The sequence below is a fragment of the Coffea arabica genome, chromosome 3e, assembly GCF_036785885.1.
Source record: "Coffea arabica cultivar ET-39 chromosome 3e, Coffea Arabica ET-39 HiFi, whole genome shotgun sequence".
NCBI classification, from domain to species: domain Eukaryota; kingdom Viridiplantae; phylum Streptophyta; class Magnoliopsida; order Gentianales; family Rubiaceae; genus Coffea; species Coffea arabica.
Genome location: NC_092315.1, coordinates 20,513,300 through 20,533,159, shown reverse-complemented (window position 1 = coordinate 20,533,159; position 19,860 = coordinate 20,513,300). Strand labels below are relative to the sequence as shown.

The window sequence follows — 19,860 nt, the reverse complement described above, 5'->3', positions numbered from 1 at the left end:
GTAATCACCGATTCTGGGTCAAAAGAGGATGGAAGCCGCAATGTCACCATGACTCCTCATAGCACGGCTGATATCGTCTCTGTAAGTTGGATCACAAACGAGGAGCGAGCTTTACCAAAGGCCAGTGTCATGATGGCTAAAGAAATGATCCGTGGAGGCTATGAATTTGACAAAGGGCTGGGACGAGATTTGCAGGGAATTCTGAAGCCAGTAGAGATTGTTGAGAAAAAGGATTCGTTTGGTTTGGGTTTCCGACCAACTGCTAAGGACATCAGAGAGATGAAGGAGTGCAAGAAAGTGGAGAAAGAAGGAAGGCAAAGGGCTCTTGACATTCCACCCCTGCATTATACTTTCCCACGACCAGCTGAGGTGATCATGTCAGAAATCAACCCAGTTGACGAAATTGAAGCAAGTTTGGCCCAGTTGTTCGTTGGGGCAACATCTGAAGATAGTTTTCCAGACGAAGCTGAATTTCCTGACATTCCCGAAGGATCAGTTCCTAATTGGACAGCCGAGTCCCTGCCCGTTCGGAAGGAGTTTCGGTAAAATGAAAGGGGTTTATCATTCATGTGAATTCATGAAAATACCTTTGCATCTGTAAATAGCCAATGAAAACAATTTCCTTTTTGACTAACGTCTGCGCATGTAAATATTGTTAAGTTTTCATTTCCATTTGCTTTCAATCAAAGGTCTTTATGAAAATGCACGAGTTGTTCTTGTCATTGTTGTGTTGTTTATTCGCTTGTTTATATTCATATTGCTTGTCCATTTGTTGGTTGTGTTTGTTTGCTTATTATCCACATTCGTTAATTCTTTCAGATGGCCAAAAATAAAATTATTTGATCCTTTGGATATCACAATTCTGGAATTCGATAATGGCAATCTCTATATCACTCACGACTTGGAGGTTTGCGAATCCGAACTCCAAAGCGAGAGTGATAATGAGGAAGTATCCGATTCGTTTGCAAAGGATCTTGAACAATATGAGGAAAAACCGAAACCGAACCTGGAAGAAACAGAAAAGATTAACATTGGAACTGAGGATGAAGTTAAGGAGGTGCAGATTAGTATTCATTTGAATAAGAGCCAGAAAAAAGAGATGCTTGAGTTCTTGACTATGTTCCAGGATGTATTTGCGTGGTCCTATGATGATATGACTGGTATTTCAACTGACGTGGTGGTGCACAGGTTACCCACAGACCCTTCTTTTCCACCTGTAAAGCAAAAACCCAGAAAATTCAAACCAGATATAAGCCTCAAAATAAAAGAACAAATTGAAAAACAACTCAAAACCAACATTATCATTGTTTCCCATTACCCAATTTGGCTTTCAAACCCAGTCCCTGTTCCAAAAAAGAGTGGAGAGGTGAGAGTTTGTGTTGACTATAGAGACCTTAATAAAGCCAGTCCTAAAGATGATTTCCCTCTACCAAATATTCACATTCTCTTAGACAATACTGCCGGACATGAGATTGAATCCTTTTGCGATTGTTTTGCTGGCTACCACCAAATTTTGATGGCAGAAGAAGATAGGGAGAAAACTGCTTTCATTACCCCTTGGGGTACCTTTTGCTACCGAGTCATGCCTTTCGGTTTAAAGAATGCTGGAGCAACGTATCAGAGGACCATGACAACCCTATTTCATGATATGATCCACCGGGAGATGGAGGTCTACGTGGATGACATCATAATCAAGTCTAAAAGGACGGAGGACCACTTGGATGATTTGAGGAAGCTATTTGAAAGGCTGCGAAAATACAATTTGAAGTTAAATCCTGCGAAATGCGCCTTTGGGGCACCAGCTGGTAAATTGTTGGGTTTCATCGTGAGCAAGAGAGGCATAGAGATAGATCCAGCAAAAATCAAAGCCATTCGAGAGATGCCAGTGCCGAAAACTCAGAAGGACGTGAAAAGCTTTTTAGGGAAGATCAATTTTATTGGGAGATTCATTGCCCAATTAACGGCCACATGTGAGCCGTTGTTCAAATTATTAAGAAAGAATGTGCCGTTGTACTGGAATGAAAAGTGCCAACAGGCTTTTGACAAGATTAAAGATTATTTGCTGCACCCTCCGGTCCTAGTGCCACCCAAACCGGGCCGACCGCTGATCATGTACCTATCGGTGCTCGACGGAGCAGTAGGGTGTGTTCTGGGGCAACACGATGACTCTGGAAGGAAGGAGCAAGCCATTTACTATCTAAGCAAGAAGTTCACGCAGTACGAGGCTAATTATTCATTCATTGAGAAAAGCTGCTGTGCATTGGCCTGGGCAGCCCAGAAGTTGAGACACTATCTGTTGAGCCATACCACGTATCTTATTTCCCGGTCTGATCCTTTGAAGTATCTTTTGGAGAAGCCGATGTTGACTGGGCGTTTGGCGAAATGGCAGATAATTCTCTCAGAATTCGATATTGTGTTCACTTCACAGAAAGCTGTCAAGGGGCAAGCTATAGCTGATCATTTGGCGGAAAATCCAAGGGATGATGATTATCAACCACTCCGTACTTATTTCCCTGACGAGAGGGTCCTATTTGTAGGCGCTGCAGATGATATAAGTGAGCAGAGCCCTGAATGGAGGCTTTTCTTCGATGCAGTTTCAAATTCTCTAGGAGCTGGAATTGGAGCTGTTCTGGTTTCGCCCGAAGGGAAGCACTACCCTGCCGCTGCCAAGTTGCAATTTGCTTGTACCAACAACATGGCTGAGTATGAAGCCTGCATTTTTGGTCTCAAAATGGCTTTGGAAATGGAGATCAAGGAGTTGGTAACTTTCAGTGATTCAGATTTGCTCGTGCACCAGACTTTGAAGCAGTGGATAACCAAAGATTCAAAAATTCTGCCCTACCATTGTAGTCTGCTCACTCTGGCCAAGCAATTTCAAAATTTGGAGTTCAGACATCTTCCGCGAGCCCGAAATGCATTTGCTGATGCTTTGGCCACCTTAGCCTCCATGATCCAGTATCCCGATGAATTGAAGATCGAACCGATCCAGATTCAGTTTCAAGACAAGCCAGCCCACTGTTGGGCTGTAGACAAGTCTTCTGACAGTATTCCTTGGTTCAATGATATTAAGGAATTCCTCAAAACTGGGTCTTATCCTCAGCATGCTGGTATAAAAGACAAGAGTTTTCTGCGTAGGATGGCTTCCAAATTTTTCTTAAATGGTGAAGTGTTGTACAAAAGAACCTCAGATTGGAACCTCTTAAGGTGCATTGATGAAGATGAAGCTCAGTATATGATGAAAGAAGTGCATAGTGGCGTTTGTGGACCTCACATGAATGGCCATTTGCTAGCGAAGAAAATCATGAGAACCGGATACTTCTGGCTTACTATGGAGCATGATTGTATAGACTTTGTCCGGAGATGTATAAAATGCCAAATGCACGGTGACATCATACGCGCTCCACCCACTGAGTTGCATAGCATGACCGCCCCGTGGCCCTGTTCAATGTGGGGTATGGACGTGATTGGTACAATCGATCCTCCTGCTTCAAATGGACATCGATTTATATTGGTGGCGATTGAGTACTTTACCAAATGGGTTGAGGCGGAATCATTCAAACATGTGACGAAGAAGCTAGTTGCCAATTTCCTGAGAGATCACATCATCTGTCGATTTGGGGTGCCCGAAACGCTTATCACTGACAATGCCAAAAATCTGAACAATGACATGGTGGATGGACTATGCGAGCAATTCAAGATCAGACACCGCAACTCCGCCATTTATAGGCCTCAGATGAATGGAACCGTAGAAGCCGCGAACAAGAATTTGAAAAAGATTATCCGCAAAATGACTGAAAGGCATCGCGATTGGCATGAAAAGTTGCCTTATGCACTAATGGCGTATCGGACTTCTATCCGGACATCGACTGGGGCAACGCCATATTCACTGATGTATGGAATGGAAGCTGTATTACCAGCCGAAGTTGAAATTCCTTCGTTGCGAATCCTCATGGAAGCTAAGTTGGAAGAGGCTGATTGGATAAAGCAGCGCCATGAACAATTGACGTCGATCGATGAAAGGCGATTCAATGCTATTTGTCATGGTCAGTGTTACCAAAAGCGTGTGGCCCGGGCTTACAACAAAAAGGTCCATCGGCGGGCATTTGAAGAAGGTGACAAAGTGTTAAAGCGAATTTTGTCGATGCAAGATGAAGCTAAAGGCAAATTTGCTCCAAACTGGCAAGGGCCGTTCATTGTCCAAAAGGTATTACCTGGCGGAGCCCTTATTCTAGCAGAAATGGATGGACGAGCATTCCCTCAACCCATCAACTCAGATATGTGCAAAAAGTTTTTCATTTGATCAGGCAAATTTTCTTTAGAAATTCATGCAAATGGCGAAATGCAAGTCAGGCCATCTTCTTTTACACATTAAAAACATTTTATCTCTACTTGTCCCCTTTGAGCCATCAGAATTGACAAATTTCGTTTGATAACCCCTGAGAATTGCAAACCCCACACTGGGGCAAAATTTTAATTTTGAAAGAGAGATGAGCAAAAGAAAGGGAAAAGAACCCCACACTGGGGCAAATTTAGTTTTCAAAAGAAAAATGCAAAAGTGAGGAAAATGCAATGAAGAAAATGCAAAGAGTGAAAATCCGATCAAACTGGGGCAAATTTTCCCCGGTTTCGTTCAAAATCGGAAATGATTTCAAAATAGGGCAATCTCAGTCTATTTTACCCCTGACATCGAATTTGCTTTCAAGCCTTAACTTTTCTTGAGAAACACCTTACCTGACCTCATTACAAAGCCCAAAGTCCTGGCTTCCGTCATTTGTAGCATTTCTATTAGCAAAATTTGATAATCAACTGGCAAGTGATGTCCGTAATGCCTTCGCCTAACCTACAAGGGAAGTGCATTTTGCTGATGTCTGAAACCTTTAACTCATATTTCTGAGTCGATCATGGTCGAGATGTGTCTTTATTCTTTAGGTGAAAACCCGAAAGGGCACCTTGTAAAAAAAAAAAAAAAAAAAAAAAATCAAAAAGAAAAAGAAAAAGCAAAACAAAAAGGGTAGGGGCAACCTTGGTGAAAACCCGAAAGGGCGCCAAGGCGGGTTTTTCACAACAGACGAGCGCGAGAAGGAACAGCTGGTGACCTGGTTCGTTTGGAGTTTTTCCTCATGTTTGTAATATTTTTGCCAGTATCGGATTCCGAAGCAAAATATCCAAAGTCTTAAATATGATTTTCGTTGGCTAAATTTGTATTGTTCTTTACAAATATTCTTTTGCAAAATGTATCTTCATGAACCTTTTTGATTGTTCTCAATTATTTGTGTATGACTACTTATGATTGTCTACATTCTTTTGCATGCTCATCTTTGCCTGACATAGGAAATAATCTTGCATATACATTGATTGTTATATGATAAATTTCACGCATCACTCTTCACCATTGAATTCAAATGAATGATAAACCCTAATGTTTGTGCAAAGATAAGGGATTCAATCATCAGTTATAGTGCGTGACGTGCAACAAAGCTGCCACCTGGATTGGGTGACGTGGTAAATCCGTATTTTATCAGTCTCAGGATTTGTAAAGTCACAAGTTCGACCAAGACGGATGCCGCGGAACAGAGGCAAAAATAGTACAAGACTCATGTTTACACGATTCTTAAGGCAAACCGGATCAAATAATGGTGGCAAATCCATTATCATTTATTCTTTTCTTGCAGGAACACTGCGTTCACAAATGAAAGCGATCATTCTCTTTTTCAAACCTAAAGCAATGTTATTTGCAAAGTTGGATTATAAGGACCAACATCAGCCATCGCTTCAACTACAGAGATCCAATCTCTCTCTAGGTACAAAAATTTGAACTACTCTCAGGTAAAAATTCAATTCATCGTCTCCAACTTCCCCAGTGAAGTCTGTTTAAATGCCTGTTCGGGTCAGTCCCGTTTAAATTCTGTTCGGGTCAGTCCCGTTTAAATCCTGTTCGGGTCAGTCCCGTTTAAATTCCTGTCCGGGTCAGTCCCGTTTAAATTCCTGTTCGGGTCAGTCCCGTTTAAATTCTTGTTCGGGTCAGTCCCGTTTCAATTTCTGTTCGGGTCAGTCCCGTTAAATTCTTGTTCGGGTCAGTCCCGTTTAAATTTCTGTTCGGGTCAGTCCCGTTTAAATTCGGTTCGGGTCAGTCCCGTTAAATTCTTGTTCGGGTCAGTCCCGTTTAAATTTCTGTTCGGGTCAGTCCCGTTTAAATTCCTGTTCGGGTCAGTCCCGTTTAATTTCTGTTCGGGTCAGTCCCGTTTAATTTCTGTTCGGATCAGTCCCGTTTAAATTCCTGTTCGGGTCAGTCCCGTTTAAATTCCTGTTCGGGTCAGTCCCGCTTAATTTCTGTTCGGGTCAGTCCCGTTTAAATTCTGTTCGGGTCAGTCCCGTTTAAATTTCTGTTCGGGTCAGTCCCGTTTAAATTCCTGTTCGGGTCAGTCCCGTTTAATTTCATGTTCGGGTCAGTCCCGTTTAAATTCCTGTTCGGGTCAGTCCCGTTTAAATTCCTGTTCGGGTCAGTCCCGTTTCAAATTCTTGTTCATTGGAATCCTTTTGCAGCCAAATAACACAGGTAAGTATTTGGTGTCCACTTCTTTGTCTCAAGTTTTTTCAAAACTCAGACAAAGAGGGGCAAACTGTAGACACCAAATTTTGAATAATTTTATGTAGCATCCATTTCATGATTTTCATTTTAGATTGCTTGCATTTTAGTTCGTTATTGTGTAGTTTTATTCATTTCCGCCCTTTTAGTTGACCTATTTTATTTGTTTTTTTTTTATTTACTTTTAGTTTTAAAATTTAGTTTAGCTTTTAAGTTTAAAAGTAGCATAGAGTTTTTAGAAAAAAAAAGAAAAGGAAAACATCAAAAATATGTTTTAGTCATTTTTGTTTTTATTCAATGCTTTCTTGAAAGAAAAATGAAAATGAAAGATCATAAAAAATGAGAAAAGAGAAAAAGGAAAAAGAGGAAAAATTCGTTCACAAAAATATGTTTATTTCTTTAAATTCATTCTTTGGGCACTTTAGTTTTTTTTTATTATTATTAAGTTATTTTGAGAAAAAGAAAATGATGAAAAATGCAAAAAAATTGAGAAATTAAAATGGCCATTGTTGTTAGTTTTTTGTTTAAATTTATTTTTTGTTTTGTTATTATTATTACCTAGTTTGTGTAATTTTGTTATTATTATTATTTATATTTTATTTTATCATTTCTGTAATTATCAAGTTGTAAAAAAAAAAAAAAAAAAAAAAATATCTTGTCGCGGCATGCACGCTGCAATTTTTTGCAGCGTGCAAAGGACAACCTCAAGAGACAATTGGAGGGCTGGATCTCACAGGGGTAAGAAGCCCCTCATCCTCATCGTTGAGATAAGGTTTAGGAGAATCGGGAAGTAGATATAAAAGGGAAGAGAGGGCTCAGCCGCGAGGGGGTTTTTTTTTCCTAGAGAGCATCGACAAGCTGAAAGGAAAAAACTGAAAAGGGTTTTCACGGCTAAAAAAACTGGAGAGGTCTGAGTGAGGGACACAGCTAAAAATCAGGAGGGAATTTTACAGGGAGTGACGATTATAGACAGAAAGGGGAAGAGAGGGAATTGAAAGGAGGAGCAGGAGTTGCGGCTGCATCCGGAGGAGGAAGACCGACGTGAGGAAGAGACTAGGAGGTTTGTTTTCCCAGAAGTTCCATAGAAGTTTGATGCCGGCTCATTTCTTTTGACTTCGGCCCTGTCAAAAAATCTCTATCAGGTAATCCATTGAACTAAAGGTTGCATCTTTGGTCCTCCTCTGTGTGCGAAGGTTTGGCCTGGGAATTTTTGGTGATTCCAAACTTCAAGATTCAATTTTGATTTTTGCCTTGGGGTGGAAATTTGGTATTTGCTTGGATTTTGGCATGAAACCCAGTGGTTGCAATTCAGGAAACCAGTTTTCTGCTAGAATGATGCATGAGTTGTCGAACCTTTTGCTGCTGGTTTATTAAGTTTGCTCCAATACATTACCATGTTTGCTCTTTGCTGTCTTTCTTACCTTTGTCGTCTTCTCCTTCTGTTCTATATATCTTAGACATGAGTTTTGAAATAGAAAAGCGTTGGTCATTTATTTTTGGCTGGGGAGAGTAGTGCACGGAAATCTGCTGCAACAAACAATAGGCTCGAGGTTGTCGGTTTGTTGCAAGCGATTGGACAAAACTATTTTTTTGGGTTAGCCTGAGTTCCTGTTTTGGCTTGAGTTTCATTTGGGTTTGCTTGCTAATGTTGGAGACGCTGAGCATTTGCTTTGCTGTATCTTACGGCAGCAAGATGCGGTGTCACACCAGGCTGCAATATGTCCGACCATTTGATGTCTAAATTTACAAAGTTTCATGGTGCAAAGTAGGAATTATTGTGTGATAGTTGTGTTAAGATTGGCACTGTTTTAATGTTAAGTTGAAAAGCTGGATGATGAATCTGATTTCGGCACTTGAGGCTACAGCTTGTGGTTAAAGAATGGAAATTGCGGCTGGGCTCTTTGAACTCGCAGAGAGCCCTGCTACATCGTTTTCCTTTTTCTTCTTTTGCTGTTTCATTTATACCCTTGATGCTCAGCTTCAATTCTCGTTTTAATCTTGCAATGAAGTTGCATGTTTAGTCAATGATAGATAGTGGAATTCCTGGCATTTGATGAACATATTTGCATGATAAACTGGAAGGAAATTCATGGTAGAAATGGTGCAGAAAAATGTTTCATCCGTAGGCCTGCATAAAATTGTAAGAACTTGCATGGTTTCTTTTTATGTTTGTTGTTTGTTTGAGTTGTAGTGTTGCTGTGGTTTTTCTTAATCCAAAACTCCTGATTGTTTGATTGGAAAAATCCTGATTCATTCTCGGTTGTCAAAGCTCCATAGCTTACTGAAATTTTGCTGCAGAATGTGTTTCCTTCGTAACTTGCCTGAAGCTTGTAGGAAATTTTCCAAGAAATTGCATGTTTTTCTCTTATTGTTCTTGCCTGTTTGAATGTTGAAGTGATACATCTTGTTGCTTAATTTCAAGTTTTGACTTTTGGTAAAACTCTTAAACAAAGCCGAATGCTTGGGGTCTGAATTTTGAAGTTTGGAAATGAAAATGTAGCTGGCGTATGTCTATGTTGCAGAAGGCTTCAAAATGCAGAAATCTTCTACCTTGCATGCATGATAAATTCGGTAGGAGTGTGAGGTTGGGTTTTGGTGAGATGGTTGTGTGATTTTGTTTGGGCAAAGTTGCTGAAGTTTAAGAACATAAGAAATGTTGCAGAAACATTCCTTCGTAGCTTGCATGGTCTGCATGGAAAGTGTCTAAAACATTTTCACTTTGACCCCTTGACTTCCAACTAATGCCACTATAGCCCAAATAATTGAGAAAACTAATCAATTGGGTCTCTCTGATTTTTGCAGCAATACATTATGGCCCAATTACATTACAAATTCTTGCAATTAGGTCCTAAAACACTTGCACTTTAACCCCTTAAGTTCCCCCCTTGTCTTGTTATGGCCCGATTAGTTGAACAATTTAATCACTTTTGTCATTCTAGAATCTTAATTGCTTTTGGTTTGCTTTGACATGATTTTGGGTAAGACGTTTAGCGAGTGTTAGGATACATTTTGAGGTTCAATAAGTTTTAATAGATTTTTTTTTAGCTTGGATTTGTGTTCTAATCACATTTTTGCATTTGATTTTTTATGGGTCTCATCTTAAGTCATCAATTTTGGTACTTTATTTTACTTCTCTTTCAGAAATTTTCAGTCCCTCTAATTAAGTCCCTCTTGCATTAATTGCTTTGTACATGGTTGGTTTGTCTATGTAAATGATGAGAACATGAAGATTTGCATGGATTCCTTTCATTTTTTTTTCTTGCCAACCGATTCCTCTTTTCTTTCTTTTTCTTTTCGTTTTTGTTTTCTGTTTTTTTTTCTTGACTACAACTATCGACCACGACACAAAACAAGGAAGTCCACAAATAATAACTACCAAGAACTCCAAGATCTTTCAAGAACTTTCAAGGAAGTTGTCAGGAACTTCAGAAATTTCAAGATTGTGATCAAGAATGCAAGAAGCTCAAGATTATTGTAAGTTCTCTTCAAGATTCACAAAATTCCAACAAGTTTTGCCAAAATTCAGATTTGAAAACCAAGTAAACAAGTTGGATAACACAAACAACAAGGTTGGACAGATTTGTATTCGGTGAACAGTAACGATGAACAGTGTCTGTGAACTCGACCCAACAAGAACCTGTCTTGAAGAACCGAATCGATCAGGCAGCGGAAGGATCTATCTTGACCAGGTTATGGATACAAAGATGGAAAGACCTTACGACCCCTCTAATCCCCGTGACTACGAACTTGTTGATATTATCTCAACCCGTAACCAAACGAATTAGTGAACTTCAGGCAAGTGTAGAAGGCGCCACAATTCAACATGGTCTTGAATTGATAAGCCGAAACTTGAACAAAGGAGATACAACTCACTTTGTATCAAGGAACGCTCCCAAAGGAACAAGAAAGAGAAAACTCTCAATTTTTATTCATCTCATCATTGTCTTTTCAATAATTAAATAAAGTTGGCTATTTATAGCCTTACAAGACTCAAAACCCTAATCTAAATTGGAAACAATACAAGCTTCCTTATTTGACTTGACACAACTTCCTAAATAAATTTGGAAGTAATTAACTACTTCTCTAAAACTCTAATTTAATTAGAATAGGGAACTAACTGACTCAATTGGCTTAACTATGGTCAACATGACCTTAGCCTTTATTCCCTAATTCAAGCGACTTACTTAACTCTCAATTTGGAAATCAATCAAGATATCAATCAAGATTTGGAAATCAATCAAGATACCAATCAAGATTTGGAAGCCAATTAAAATTTGGAAAATTTGGATCTTCAATGATTCTCGAGCCCGATTGCACCATCAACCATCATTAGAATGTGAAGACTTGTAAAATGAAAGGAATCCATGCAAATCTTCATGTTCTCATCAGTAAATACTTTAATTGACTCATTTTAGTGTTTAACTTTCATTTTTCATATTTAATTTTTTGTTTCATGTGATTATTTGATAATTTAAGTGGTACCTTGACCTTTTTATTATTTTGGAGGGTAAGTTAGTAATTTCACTACGTTAGGGCGTCACTTCAAGGGAGGTACACTCTATCCTTCATTTGCATTTCATTTGACCCTACGTGCTCCTACGTGTTATGTGAATATGCATGCCTACTCCGCTTTCCTTACCTCCTTGCGTGCATTTACTTGCTTTTACTTTTATTTAAATTTTATGGGGTATGTGTACACCTCTTGGCTTGTAATAGATAGGGCTCAGAGAGCCTTTGGTCCATTTCCCCTTCCCCTTGGTTGCTTTTATTTAAGTTTTATGGGGTATGTGTACACCTCTTGGCTTGTAATAGATAGGGCTCGGAGAGCCTTTGGTCCATTTCCCCTTCCCCTTGGTTGCTTTTATTTAAGTTTTATGGGGTATGTGTACACCTCTTGGCTTGTAATAGCTAGGGCTCGTAGAGCATCTGGTCCATTTCCCCTTCCCCTTGGTTGCTTGCTTTTGTTGTTACATGTTAAATTGCTTTAGTAGGCTCTTGCATCTAGTCGAGCATGCTAAGTGCTACGTGCTACGTGTTTACGAGCGTTTTGGCATGTCTACTTGCTTTCATAACCATGAATGAATGGAATGGATGAATGTACGTCACCACACTAGTCCAACGCTAGTTGTGGCTCATTATTTTCATTAGGAATTCATAGAAAGGGCTAGTCCAACGCTAGACCCAATAGGATTTTTCCTTTGTTTTTCATTAATGCATTATTTGCCTGTTCACTACATATCACGCATTTTCCTTAGTTTTATCATTTGGCATGATCCTCGACCCCCTTTTCCCCTCATTTTAGGTTTTGCATCCCATACTAGCTATAGGGTTCATTTTGCTTGAGTGTCTCCTTCCGATAAGGGAAACGAGCGAGTGTGGCTACTCGATAGCCTTAGCACGCTAGTTTTTCCTTCTAAATCAAAGGGAAAATCAAGTCGAAAAGTTAGGAGTCCAACCCCGTACCCGACTTGTTGCATTCCTCTAGGGTCATACTCTCATTTTTTATCACCTACATACTCTCTTAACCACATTTTTTTCACATTTCTCAAGCCATACTTCATTTTACTACATTTTACCCATCACTTGCTTATTTTCCCTTCACAAATGAAATTCCACTTTACCTTATATATCTATTATTGTTCTATTTTCATACACTTGCACACGAAAAACACTTGAACATTATACAATTTCACACAAGCACCTTTTATACAATTTCGCACACTTGCACTTACATTTCTTGCATCTTTCATACACTTTCACACTTGCACACTTGAGTCTCATTTGCATTAATCGACCTCTATGAGGTTTTCTTTTGTTGGCCGCCACAATTCATGTGGTTTGGGACCAAAAGCCTCACAAGAGACATCGTAGAATCTAGGATTGCATTTTTCTTTCCGTTTTGCATTCATCTAGTCATATCCAACGTGCGAACATACATTGGGTAGAAAATAGGAAAGGTAAGGTTAAGTCGCGCAACTAGCCTTGGCTAGGTCAAAGGGGTGCCTTGGATTCTATCCTTGCCTTCCCCTTTGTCAAACGTGACTCCCGAACCTTTTTCTTTGGCTTACGTGGACTAGGAGTCGTTTTTAAAAGGGTTTTACTATTTTAAAACTTTATTTTTAGGTGACTTGGTACACCTTAATCATTACCAAGTGGCGACTCCAATTTCTCATTCAAAACCCTTTTAAAAATTATTTTTTGGGTCGAATCGTCGTTTTTTTTTCAAGTCCCATATTAGACCCATATCTTTTTCAATCAAAATTCAATCAAAAACATCTTTCTCAAACAATTTATTTTTCAATCGAAAAGTGGGGCGCGACAGTTGGCGACTCCACTGGGGACTTCCTAAGTGGGTCCAAGCATTTGACTTAGCCATTCGTTTCCTTTTCTACCCTTTTTATGCATTGCATTTGGATATTAGGTTTGCATTTTTCATTTTTTAGGACCTTTTGTCTTATGTACGTAATCAAACCAATCTCTCGACTCATGAATGTATGTTTGGATGTATGTTTACTTATTTATCTCGCGCTTGCATTGCATTTGGGAGGGGGTGTGTCACCTTTAATAGATGTATGTTGTTGGTAATCACTTGTGGTTGGATTGGAGGTATGTTGGCTTGTGAATCCAAGTTATACTTGGATGGGAAAAGTAAGAAAATAAGGGAAATGCTGCCCAAATTTCTATTACTTGCTCTTATGTATATTAGTGAGATATAAGGTTTGATTTTGAGTTAGTTGGATTTTAAGTTATATATGTATCCTTGAATGCACTTCAATAGTAGTATATGAGTTGTTTTTGACCAAGATTTGTTATCAACTAAGGTGAAAAGTGTTAGTTTTATCTCGAAAATTTTGAATTACATTTCCTCACTTCAATTTGGAATTGGTTGTTTTTTCAACTACTGATTTCTGGAATTTTCTTTGGTTATGTTTAAATTTCAGAAATGACTCAAGATTTTTCATGACTTGAAAGTTCAAATGTTGAATTGGAGGTTTGTTGGCTTGTGAATCCAAGTTGTAGTTGGATGGGAAAAGTAAGAAAATAGGGGAAATGCTGCCCAAATTTCTATTACTTGCTCTTATGTATATTAGTGAGATATAAGGTTTGATTTTGGGTTAGTTGGATCTTAAGTTACATATGTATCCTTGAATGCACTTCAATAGTAGTATATGAATTGTTTTTTACCAAGATTTGGTATCAACTAAGATGAAAAGTGTTAGTTTTATCTCGAAAATTTTGAATTACATTTGGTCACTTCAATTTGGGATTGGTTATTCTTTCAACTACTTATTTTTGGAATTTTCTTTGATTATGTTTGAATTTGAGAAATGACTTAAGATTTTTCATAACTTGAAAGTTCAAATGTTATTATTCACTCTAAAACTGTCATATTTGCACTAGTACTTTATCGATTTTTTATGCTTCATCTAGATTTTGATTAGTTGAACTATAATACCTTATTTTGACTGATCTAGGTTTCTTTGGTGATCCGGAGTACAACCCAGAAGGAAACTTTTGACATATCTCTTGCTCATACTGGTGAGTGCTTCCAAGTGCATGATTGATCTTGATATTTAAAAGAAATACTTGACTTGTTTGAATGGGCAAGGGTGTACTTTATCGCATTTGCCCTAATGTGATTTATTACTGTTTACTGGCTATTATTGACTTGATATACATGTGTACAACTTGAATACTACCTAAGATCTTGTACTTGACTTGTAAGTACTGAGCGGTAGCATGTACCACACTCTATCCAAGTGGGAGGTACCTCTCTTCCCGTCTCACTACTTAGATCTACACCCTATTGGTTAGTTAGTTGAATCGAGCTAGTGCTAGTAAGGGCTTGGTCGAGGAGACTAGCGAACCATAGTACTACTGTTTATTGTTTATTGTATAATCTTTTGGATTAGGTTCACTGGATTCGGTATACCCGAGTATTACTACCACTGTTTCTGTTTGGTGTTTGGGCCCGATAAGAGGTTTGTTTGGTGGACGGAATTGTGTAAAGTGGAGATCTACGGTCATGGTTTGCTTCTTCAAACCTTGATGGGGTGTCAACGGGTTCAGATCAAATAATGCAATGGGAATTTGGCTCTTGAGAGCCATCCGTATCCTTTACCTGGAATTTGTTGGATAACTAATGATTTGCTAATTTGAATTGTTATTGTCTTCTTTTATGAACTTTTATACTCGCTACTTTGATATTTCAAGTTTTACATAATGACCAACGTGTTGTTTGGGTCTACATGAAGTTTTGGAACCTCACTGATCTTTGGCTCACTCTATTCCGTTAAATTTGTTTTCCTTACAGGGGTTACGAGTGAGGGCGTGAGGCTGGTACAGGCTAGTATAGTCTAGTTTTTTTTAAAAATTTTTGGCAATTGTATGCGCACTAGTGCTCGATTAGGGTTGAATATATCTGGAACTCAAATCTTTTGTTATATTTGAGGATTATATGAATGTTTGAGATAGAAATGAATGTAATTGTACGTTCCAAGCTTGGGAACTATTGTTTCATTTACTTTTGAGGTTGTAACTTATTTTATTGAAGTAAGTGAGCGAGTCCTGGCAAGAGTTGGGCAGGCGGTCCGCCATACCCTTGGGAATGCCCTAGGAAGAGGTGGGGTCGTCACATGGCCTCAAACCATTCAGAAAATGAGCCATGGTTGCCTCTCTATTTTCCACAATGTCGCCTCTTAGCAAGGAGATTTCCATGTCCTTGTAGTAATCTTCGATACCTCGGCTATCTTGCGTCATTGTTTGGAGCTTATGGTACAAGTCTTTTGGTAGTTACTTGGAACAAAATGCCTCCTCATGATACGCTTCAATTCAACCCACGTATTGATGACTGGTTCTCCACTTCTTCACTGACTTGTCATCTCTTGGTCCTACCAAACTACGACGTAGTTAGTGAACTCTACCACGGCCAATTTCACTTTTTGTTCCTCGGAGTAGTCATTGTAATCGAAGACCAATTCAATTCTCCTTTCCTACTCGAGGTAAGCATTTGGATCGAATCTCCCTTGAAAAGGTGAAATTTTCATTTTAATACCTTTTATAGTGTCCCCAACTGGTCTTGTATTCCTTCGCAGTCTCCTAAGGTGCTCTTCCTCATCATTAGAGCTATCAGATTCTTTTACTCAACTTTTGCTGCGGAATGATTTGAAATTGCTAAGTGAATTTCGTGTTATGTAAAGTTCATCATGAATTGGCTCCAAAACTTGGTCTAGTATCTTCTTAAATTTAGCTTCCAGCATTTCAGTGAAAAGATCAACATCAAATGATTGAGAATTTTCTTCACCACCATTAGACATTATTATATGAAACCTACAAAAACTGGTTAGTAATAAAAGAAATAACCTCACACTCTCTCTTACGTGTTTTACTCACACTCGTGTATCACTCAAGTGTATGCAATACTCTAATATTCTCATCAATTATTTCTCTAGGCACTTGATTGATTCACTTGAAGAAATCAGAAATTGCTCAAGTGTTCCATCCAACTTGTAGTCAAGAATCATTCAAGGCATGGCTAATGATAATTCGGTTCACTTGGACTGAGTTTTGAGCTCAGAAAGGACCAGATTTAATTCAAAGGACTCGTGACTGCTTGCTAGAATTTGGACAAAGATGGATGAACCCAAACAGATTAATTTGGACAAGGGAAGACGAAACCTAGATCACTAGGAAAACTCAAGGAATCTGAAACTGTTTTGAAATTAATGTGGCTGGCTGGTTTTGGATTGAAATCTCCCACCCTTTCCTACTCAATCAGGTTTTTAACTTCCTCTTAGTCAAATCCAAGAGGTATTAGGAAAAGGCTTTTGAATTGGAAAGAAATTCCCTTGATAAACCACAAGTGACTAACGAAATTGTTTTGGTAATCCGACTAGGTTTAGTGTTTCGTTTCTTGATCCGCTTTTTTTTTTAATTTGAATCAAGAAGAAATCAAGAGTCGAATTTCCAAGCCAAAGCTGTCCAGATTTTTGTTTATTTCTACAACCAACACTAGACCTTCAAGAATGTAAGAATTCAAGATTGGTTTGATCAAGAACTCAAAATTCCTCAAGGTCTTTCAAGAACCCTTTGAAAAAAATTCGAGAAATTCCCAAGGAAACTTCAAGAACCCGTGTTCTAGCTCAAGAAAATCAAGAAACACTTCAAGAATGCGTCCAAAAATCAATCAAGTGTTCCAAGAAATTTAAACTGACATGGATTGACACTTGAACAGCCGTGAAGTGACACTTGAACAGCCACAAATTCATTAATTACAGTTTTAAAAAAAAATTGAACAGCCATGAATTCATTATTAAGATGGTTTTTTTTTCTAGAATAATATCACAACTAAACGATACAAATTAACACATAAACTGAATGGAAAAATATGATGAATTCAACAACCAAAAAACTCGGGCAGCTTCAACAAGAATAACCCTAATGAAACGCAAACCCTAAACATGACGGAGAAGAAACCCTAGATGGCAATCGTGATTCTAGTTTTTTTTCAACACGAGAACCAAACATAATAAACCCTAGAATTTCAAGACTCACATGGATAACTCAAGAACAAGACATGACTAACACAAACAAACAATTAACAAATAACAACAAATGATCAATAATAGACAAAAGGGATATACATGATACTGTCAACTAGCTTAAATACCAAACTGATACGAACCTACCAAGATGGCTAGAACTTGAATCCCACAAAGTCCCGGATTTAGACTCATGTATCAAAGTTGAAGTGATGGAAAACTTTGACCCTTCTAACCCACGGAGTTATGAACATTGATGATCGCAACCCATAACTCAATAGAATAGCGAACCAAAGTGTTGAGCAGAGCAATGCCACAACCAAGGGTGTTTCTTGGTTAATAAGTCGATTGAATACTCTCAAGATAGTCTCTCAAGTATTCAAGCAAGCTCTCAAGGAAGCCAACAGAACAAATTCTCACATTTTATTGCTGGAAAATTCTGAATTATGACACAAAGTGCATGAGATAGCTTATTTTTAGCCTTTGTCGAACCCTAATTCCTACTCCAACAAGCAAACAACTAAAACAAGCAAAATTGCTACCCAAACTAGGACACATTACCTTGGCCAAGACTCTTAACAAAGCTGGCCGTTATTCTCTACTGATAAACAACTCAAACTATTAATGAAATGTTAAAAATAATAACTAAACAATGAAGACTAATCTGCAGATCAAGCTTGTACTCGAACTACTCCTCTTTAACTTGGACATTGCGACCAACCTCGAAGTCATTCTCTTCCACTTCCGAAACTTGAAATGAGGTATAAATGGTCTTGTCTTAGTGTTCAAGTCCTTCAATCATCATAGGTTGACCTATTTGATCTTTCTCCGCATGAGCCAAGACTTGTAGAGAATCCCTTAACTTCTTAGCGTGTGATCTTGTTATTAGTCTGACTGGAACCTTCATGTGTGTATCACCCTCACCATGTCCAGTCGTGATCACCATCTCATCACTTTCTCACATGTTTTGATTCTTTATATGATTGATATATGTATAAAGTTAGATTTCAAATTCAATTACATAGTTGTTATTCATCCAAAACTGACCGTGTATACACTGTCAATATATAAAAGATATCTATATATATATCCCATTCTTTTTTCTTAGATTATTTAATTATCTTTTGCCAAAAATTGATTCATGTCCTTTGTTTGGATTTTTCATAATGTCATGTATTGGTTGGTGTATTTAGTTCCCTAATTTTGACATAGTTCCAAACATGTCATATGATGATCATTCTCTTAACAAATACAATTTGCTAATCATATATATCAAAAATAATGTTTGGATTTGGTATAGTATCATACATTGGTTAGTTTATTTTGTTGCTAATTTACTTAGTTCCAAACATGCTTACAATATATAACCCTCTAATAATGTAATTAAATAAATGTACCAAAAATAACTATACATATTTGAAAGAAAAGATACTTTTTTTATTGGAGAAACTATCAAGGTAAAATTGTATTGACCTGAGTCACTTGCAAATTAATTTTGGGGAAGCAAATTATTGCAGTGATATTCACTATGAGTTTGCTTCAAAATAGTGTTGTTCCTTAGACAAAAACATGGACATTATTTTGATAATTTTATATTTATCCACTCTTCGATGTGGGCTGAAGTAGCAGAAGAAATTGTAAATTGAAGAAAAAAATCTCAATCGACTCCACAGTCCCATTTTTTTGCATTGCTTGTGTAGCTAACCAACTCGTCGGGCTTGAACCATAGGCTGATTTCATCCCTTACAGTCTTAGGGCCATCACTTCCATGAATAATATTCCTTCCAACCACAATAGCAAAGTCATCTTGATGGTTCCAGGTTCTGATTTCTGTGGATTTGTAGCTTCAATAAGTTTCCAGTTGTGTTTTATTACTCCTTCACTTTCCTAAACCATGTCAATGACAGGACCAAAGCTTAGGAAGTCACAGAGGCCATTAAAGAATGGTCTTTTCCTTGAGATCATGATAATGCTTTTGTGCAAATTCCTTTGAAGGAACCACAATTTTGATTGCCATGAGCTTAAAACCTTTGCGTTCAAAGCGTGATATAATTTTTGGAATCAATCTCCTCTGCACCCCATCAGTCTTGATGGTAATAAAAGTGCGTTCCAACTCTGCAGCATGTGCTTCTTGCTTTGTGAGCATGTAAGCTGCTGCAAGAAGGGCAAGAAGCCCTGAAATCCAACTTCTAGAAGCATTTCCTAGATCCAACCTGTGACAGCCCCACCTTCCCCTAAGGCGAACCAAAGGGTTCGGCGGGCCGCCTGCCCATCTCTCGCCAGGACTCAGTCGAGCCGTTAAAAGAAATCGAAAACGTTCAGGAAGGTAATAGCGCGCTCAAACGATTCAAAATCGCCAAATAGCAAAACGAAAATCAACACCAAAAATTAATAGTGGTTGCCACATCACCACCCCGCCAGGAGCCCAACGAATACAGATATGGCCATATGACTCGGAAAAATATTTCCAATCCAAATAGAATACGTGAACAGGGTAAATAGTTTTATACACATACGTTGGTAATTTACGGAACAAAAGAAGATAATTAGATCAAAATACATTTAGGATTTTCCAACTATCGAGGAGCTTTACAAAAATATAATAAAACTAGCTCGACTCGTGCGTCAAAACATCTTAGCCCCAAAAGTGGTTCCCTGTAAGGAAAACAAAGATAACAGGAAAGGGTGAGTTTACGCTCAATGAGATACCAAAATAATAGCAAATAAGAAACA

The 19,860-nt window shown here is 38.3% G+C and overlaps 1 long non-coding RNA gene and 1 pseudogene across 2 annotated transcripts; one reads left to right on the top strand and one right to left on the bottom strand.

The window, feature by feature from the left end:
* The first annotated feature begins 7,317 nt into the window (after positions 1-7,317).
* Positions 7,318-15,106, top strand: LOC140038233 (uncharacterized). 2 transcript variants are annotated; one of them, XR_011842043.1, is made up of 3 exons: positions 7,318-7,728; positions 14,062-14,125; positions 14,901-15,106. It is a non-coding gene; the product is annotated as an uncharacterized lncRNA (long non-coding RNA). The 2 variants fall into 2 exon arrangements; XR_011842044.1 differs by having other exon boundaries at positions 7,318-13,619.
* A 3,678-nt stretch (positions 15,107-18,784) lies between these two features.
* Positions 18,785-19,575, bottom strand: LOC113737447 (nucleoside diphosphate kinase III, chloroplastic/mitochondrial-like; annotated as a pseudogene).
* Between the last annotated feature and the right edge of the window lie 285 nt (positions 19,576-19,860).